We start from the raw sequence: 7,153 nt of genomic DNA on the forward strand, positions 1-7,153 counted from the left end.
CATTTTGCCACGTATGAATAGATGACATCAGCAGAATTTTTTTTGGTTTTCAGCTTAAAAATGTTGTATCTCCTAAATAAAAAAGCGAACTAAAAATCCGTTTTCACCATTAAATCCGTCTCGACGAGATCTTCAAAACTAGACCCCATGTTGATATGTTTCGACGAATTTTTTTTGTCAGAAGTTGCCACGATGTTTACACTGCAGTTGCCATAGGGCTTAAAGTAAAGTTGCCATGTGGCAATTTTAGTTTGTAGATCACGGCAATTTTAGTATTTTGATGATGGCAACTCCAGTACTTTGACCATGAAAATTATTTTTTGTATGAACCATGGCAATTTTACGTGCATGTATCATGGCAATTTTAGTTTATGGTTCATGGCAAGTCTAGTTTCTTAATTCCCCGTTTTATAAATGTCAAAATTTACTTTTAAACGTAGAAGAAAATAGCTGAAACATATCATGACAACTTCAGTGTAAACATCATGGCAATTCATATGCAATAGACATGGCAACTTTTAATCCAAAAAAAATTTCATCAAAACATATCAACATGGGATCTAGTTTCGAAGATCTCATCGCGAGGGATTTAATGGTGAAAACGGATTTTCAATCGAATTTTTGTTTAAGAGATAAAACATTTTAAAAACTGAAAATCCAAAAAGATTCCTACATGAATGCATGCGATGATGTGGCAATCTGTTTACATTAGAAACGTGTGGTGCGTCTTCCTTCCTGCCACACATGTGGCAGTTAGCGCGACCCTTATTTTAAAATGTTTGATGATTTTAAATTTTGTTCACAATTTTTTAAATGTTCATATATTTTAATAAATGTGCAAACGAAATTAAAAGAGAAGAAACAACGAAACAAGAAGATAAACCACCGAGTTCACCGTGTGCTCTACTCCTTGTTCCTCCCGTGTGCTAGAGAGAGGTGTCTGTGAGAGAGAGGTGGAGCGACGGTGAGATAGGGAAAGGGCTTGGCGCCAACACCGGCTTTGTCGATTCAGCTCGGGATGCAGCTACTCTTACCTTCTCCACTAGCCGGTCGTAGCACCGCCAGCTAGGGCCATAGCCTCTCGCCTTCGTGCTTGCAGTTAGTTGTTGCATGTTAGAATAAGCCATGACGTCTGGTACGGTCGGACTTGTCGGACGCGACGGGTGCGTGCGGGACGTGCGGGACACACTGGTGTGGTCGGGCTCATCGGAGGCGCCGGGTACACGCGGAATGTGCGGGGCGCAACGGAAATGTGAAGTGTGTGCATGGCATGTGTGTGTTGCGTGGTGATACAGCCGCGTGAGCTAGCTAGCCAGGTAGTTAGGGCATCTCCAGCCGTTGGCCCCCCAGGAGGGGCAAAAAATCGCCCCCTGGGGGCGCGCCGGCGCAAAACTGCGCACTGGGGGCGTGATGCCCCCCAGTCGCGGCTGATGAAGCTATACACCTAGGGTAGGGGCACGGACCTGCCTGAAGAGCCCCACCCAAGGACATCCCTAGAAGAAGTCACCTTTAAATCGACTTAAAAGTATCCCACTCGACGGGTCCAAGACACTCGACCAAGAAGCCATCACTCGACCATGAAGCCAACCACTCGACTGCCAGGAGACTAAAGTCACTCCGCATGCAAACAGTCGGCTATTAAGTAGTCTTTATGGTCATTATGGCACTTTATTAGGGGCGTTACCAGTAACGCCCAACCTTAAATGTACCTTAAACCCTGCATTTCTGAGGGCAGGAGAGGACCGGCGAACTCTATATAAGCCACCCCCCTCCTCAGTATGAAGGGTTCGCACCCCTGTTATTCACACACCTATAATCCAATCGACCGCCTCCGGGCACCGAGACGTAGGGCTGTTACTTCCTCCGTGAAGGGCCTGAACTCGTACATCTTGGTGTGTTTACGACTTCCCAATAGCTGAGATCTAGCCTCTCCATTCATACCCCCCTACATCACTGTCAGAGTTAGAACCACGACAGTTGGCGCCCACCGTGGGGCAGGAATCTTAGCGCTTAATTGGAGAAGTTGCGATTCTTCCGATCCCTTTGATCATGGTTTTGTGCGGAGTTTTGGTGGAGGGCCGCGAGATCCGTCTCGGCGTGCTCACATTCTTCGCGGACGACTCCGCTTGGCTTCAGGAGGCTCCACTCGACATCGACGCGCTCCCCATCCGCGGCGCGACGCATTTCCGCGAATGCGTTCCTGGCGTCCTCCTGCGGCAGCCGTCGACCCAGTATCAGTCGGCCCATGTGTTGTCTCCCTGCCCTGTCTTCCACCGGCGCAAGCGCTCCGGTCGGTCGAGACTCCAGCGGTGGGTGAGGCATGTCGTGGCCCGCCAGTCGGCAGCCCCGCAAGTTGCGGCAATCGAGCCCGACGAATCCCTCTGCGGCCTGTTCGACCTATCGACTGGCTCCGCGGAGACCTCGTCCGAGTGCGACAGCAGCGACCCGGCGGCTGAAGTTCTGGTGGTCGATGGAACGCACAGTCCTCCCGGTTTCCCTCGCGCTGATGGAGGCGCAGGCGGGGGCGACCCGTCGCATCCCCATGATGAGTATCTCCCCGAACCTCTCACGTCATTACAGCGAGAGGAGCTTTGCCGCCGGAACATGGACGCACTCCACACTCCTATTGTCGGAGAAACCCCCGAGGCCCGGGCCTTGGAGGACGCGCGCTTGGCTAACCTGACCGAGCGCACTCGACTGGAGAATCTACAACGAATACTCGACGAGCAAGCGCGTCAGTGAGCTCCTGAGTCCAGTCGACGACAGCAAGCTCCCGAGTCCAGTCGACGTCAGCTCTTCCCACAGCCGCAGGTATATCGAACTCCAGTTCAGAATTTGGCCGCCGCGGCCCGTATAGCAGAATCAATTCAGCCCTCCCAGTCGGAGGCTGGCAGGGGCTTGTTGCAGATCAGAGCGTTGCTCCGAGCGGCGGGAAACCAGAATTCCGCTGTTTCTCAGTCGCGGAATAGGATCCACAGTCGATCAGTGGCAACGGACACAGTCCAGTCGGCTCACAGCCCGAGATCGCCCCCGAGGCGTGAAGGACGTGGAGACCGGCATGATCAGTACAGAAGAAATGAGCAGTATGATCACCGATCCGACCGTGATGATCGACGTCGAGTGCCAACCCCTCCCCCGAGGAGTGGGTCATATGCGCCTCGACATCGAGATGACAGGCGCCCCCATAATGTTGGGCAGAGGATTCCAGTCGACCCCAGGGACCCAGGCTTTGACGCGAGATCCATCCTCGTTCAAGGTTTGGTTGACAGGAACATAGCTCATCAAGAGGGCCACAACAGAGATGCACCCGCCGGCAGCAGGGTACATGCTTCGGGGCCAGAATGTTTCAGTCGAGCCATCAGGGCCGCAGTGATTCCTCCCAACTTCAGGCTGGCGACTGGAGTCAGCAAGTTCACCGGTGAATCCAAGCCTGACACTTGGCTCGAAGATTACCGAGTGGCTATACAGATTGGCAGTGGCAATGATGAGGTGGCCATGAAGCATTTGCCCCTCATGTTAGAGGGCTCAGCCAGAGCGTGGTTAAATCAGTTGGCACCCAGCAGCATCTACACTTGGGGGGACCTCTCCCGAGTGTTCGTCACAACCTTTGAGGGAACATGCAAGCGACCTGCAGGCCTTACAGAGTTGCGGTCTTTGCAGAAACCGAATGAAACTCTGAGGGATTACATCCAGAGGTGGATCACATTGCATCACACAGTTGAGAATGTGCCAGACCACCTAACAGTTTGTGCCTTCAAGGAAGGCGTTAAGTACAGGGAATTAAATCTGAAGTTCGGTCGAACTGGGGAGATGTCTCTGAATCGGATGATGGAGATTGCCACCAAGTACGCTAATGGTGAAGACGAAGATCGACTCCGGAGTGACAAGCACAAGGCAGTCGCCCAAGAAACCAGAGGGAACTCCAGTCGGAAACAGAAGCAGAAGGCCGAGCCAGCCACCCCTGGGGAAGCCCTGGCCGTAACCCAAGGAAAATTCAAGGGGAAACCCAAGGGTCCCTGGAAGCCCAAGAAAGTCAAGGACCAGGATGGAAATGATGTTTTGGACCTGCCATGTCACATCCACACCAAGAAAGACGAAGAGGGTAATTTTATTTACCCAAAACATACCACTCGACAGTGCCGGCTCCTAATACAGCAGTTTCAAGGCAAGCAGTCTAAGGACAAGGAAAAAGAGTCGGACAGAGTTGAGGACAAGGAAGACAGTGACGATGGATACCCCCAAGTCAATTCCACCCTGATGATTTTTGCTGATGTCGAAAGCAAAAGCCGACTGAAAGTCATTAACCGTGAGGTGAACATGGTCGCTCCGGCAACACCCAGTTATCTGAAGTGGTCTCAGACTGCCATAACATTCGACCAGTCTAACCACCCTACGCACATTGCCACCCCTGGGAGGCAAGCTTTGGTGGTCGACCCAGTTGTCGAAGGCACTCGACTGACCAAAGTCCTGATGGATGGTGGTAGCGGCCTGAACATACTGTATGCTGAAACATTGAAAGGGATGGGCATTCCGATGTTCAGGCTCAGTACCAGTAACATGAGCTTCCACGGAGTCATTCTTGGGAAGAAAGCCGAATCACTTGGCCAGATTGCTCTTGATGTGGTTTTCGGTGATTCGAAGAATTACCGCAAGGAAAAGTTGACATTCGAGGTTGTGGACTTCCAAAGTGCTTATCATGCCATTTTGGGCAGGCCGGCTTATGCACGCTTCATGGCCCGACCATGTTATGTGTATCTCAAGTTGAAGATGCCTGGTCCCAAAGGTGTGATCACTGTTACGGGCAATCGGAAGAAAGCAGAAGAGTGCTTTCAGAAAGGCTCAAAGATTGCTGACGCTCAGATGGCAGTAGTTGAGCTACAAGAGTGTCAGAAGACTGCAGATCCGAGTGAGTTGCTACGAGCTAAGAACCCCGCTTCAGAGTCAGCTTTTCAGTCGACCGGTGAAACAAAGGCAGTTCACATCCACCCGACCGACCCCGAGGCTGCCCCGACTCACATCTCAAAGACGCTCGACTCCAAATAGGAAGAAGCGCTCATCCGGTTCCTCCGTGAGAACTGGGACATCTTCGCATGGAAGCCTTATGACATGCCTGGAATTCCCAGGGGGCTGGCTGAGCACCGTCTACGAGTCGACCCAAAGTTCAAGCCTGTGAAGGAGCATCTTCGACGGTCCGCCGTCCAGAAGAGGAAAGCTATTGGCGAGGAGGTAGCTCGGCTCTTAGCAGCGGAGTTCATCCGAGAGATTTACCACTCCGAGTGGCTCGCCAATGTTGTCATGGTCCCCAAGAAGGACAAGTCACTCCGCATGTGCATCGACTTTAAACATATCAATTGGGCCTGCCCGAAAGATCATTTTCCTCTCCCTTGCATCGACCAAATAGTCGACTCGACCACGGGGTGTGAGCGATTGTCTTTTCTAGATGCCTATTCTGGGTACCATCAGATCCGTCTGTACGGACCCTATGAGGTCAAAACAGCTTTCATCACTCCATTCGGGTGCTTCTGTTATGTCACCATGCCCTTCGGCCTCAAGAACGCTGGAGCCACGTTCATGAGGATGATCCAGAAGTGTTTGCTCACTCAGATCAATCGGAACGTGGAAGCATACATGGATGATATTGTGGTCAAGTCACGGAAAGGTTCTGACCTGCTGACTGACCTTGCTGAAACCTTTGCCAACCTCAGGGGGTATGATATCAAGCTTAATCCATCAAAGTGCACATTCGGAGTTCCGGGTGGAAAGTTACTCGGTTTTCTCGTTTCCGAACGAGGAATCGACGCCAATCCCGAGAAAATTGGCACCATACTCCGGATGAAGCGCCCTGTGCGTGTGCACGATGTCCAGAAGCTTACAGGTTGCTTGGCCGCTCTAAGTTGATTCATTTCTCGTCTCGGTGAAAAGGCATTGCCTCTTTACCGACTGATGAAAAGTCAGACAAATTCGAGTGGACTCCAGAAGCTGATGCAGCGTTCGCAGACCTCAAAGCTCTGCTCTCCACCCAGCCGGTGCTTGCTGCCCCAATCAGCAAAGAGCCTCTGCTGCTTTACATTGCAGCCACAACACAAGTTGTCAGTACAGTACTTACGGTCGAGCGGGAAGAAGAAGGAAAGGCCTTCAAAGTTCAGCGCCCAGTATATTATGTGTCTGAAGTTTTGCCCCCTTCAAAACAAAGATACCCTCACTACCAGAAGCTTGTATATGGGATTTATATGACCACGAAGAAAGTTGCACATTACTTCTCTGACCACTCCATTACAGTCATCAGCGACGCCCCACTATCAGAGATTCTGCATAACAGAGATGCAACTGGTCGAGTGGCCAAGTGGGCGATTGAACTCCTTCCCTTAGATATCAAGTTTGAAGCAAAGAAGGCTATCAAGTCCCAAGCAATCGCAGATTTCGTCGCCGACTGGATTGAACAGCAACTTTCGACTCAAGTTCACTCAGAGCACTGGACCATGTTCTTCGATGGGTCTAAGATGCTGAATGGTTCCAGTGCTGGGGTAGTCCTAGTCTCCCCCCGAGGAGATAAGCTCAGATATGTTCTCCAGATTCACTTCAATTCCTCCAATAATGAAGCAGAATATGAAGCGCTTTTGTATGGGTTGCGCATGGCCATTTCACTCAGCGTCCGTCGCCTCATGGTCTATGGCGACTCAGATTTGGTGGTAAATCAAGTGATGAAGGAGTGGGACGTCAGAAGTCCAGCAATGACTGGTTATTGCAATGCAGTGCGAAAGCTAGAAAAGAAATTCGAGGGGTTAGAACTTCATCACGTCCCCCGACTGAAAAATCAGGCAGCTGACGACTTGGCAAAGATAGGCTCCAAGAGAGAAGCCATTCCCAGCAACGTGTTCCTGGAACACATTCACTCGCCGTCAGTCCAAGAGGATCAAAAGAAGCCCTGCAGCCAAAAAGTGCCACAGATCCGACTGAAGTCAAAGTTCCTGCTGTGGTCGACCTAATCATGGAGGTCCTGGCGATCACTCCCGACTGGACGATACCGTACATCGCGTATATCCTAAGGAAAGAACTCCCGGAGGACGAGGAAGAGGCTCGACAGATCGTCCGCCGATCCAAGGCCTTCACAGTCATAAAGGGACAGCTGTATAGAGAGAGCGCGACTGGAATC

Source organism: Triticum aestivum, chromosome 6A, assembly GCF_018294505.1.
Source record: "Triticum aestivum cultivar Chinese Spring chromosome 6A, IWGSC CS RefSeq v2.1, whole genome shotgun sequence".
Classification (NCBI taxonomy): Eukaryota; Viridiplantae; Streptophyta; class Magnoliopsida; order Poales; family Poaceae; genus Triticum; species Triticum aestivum.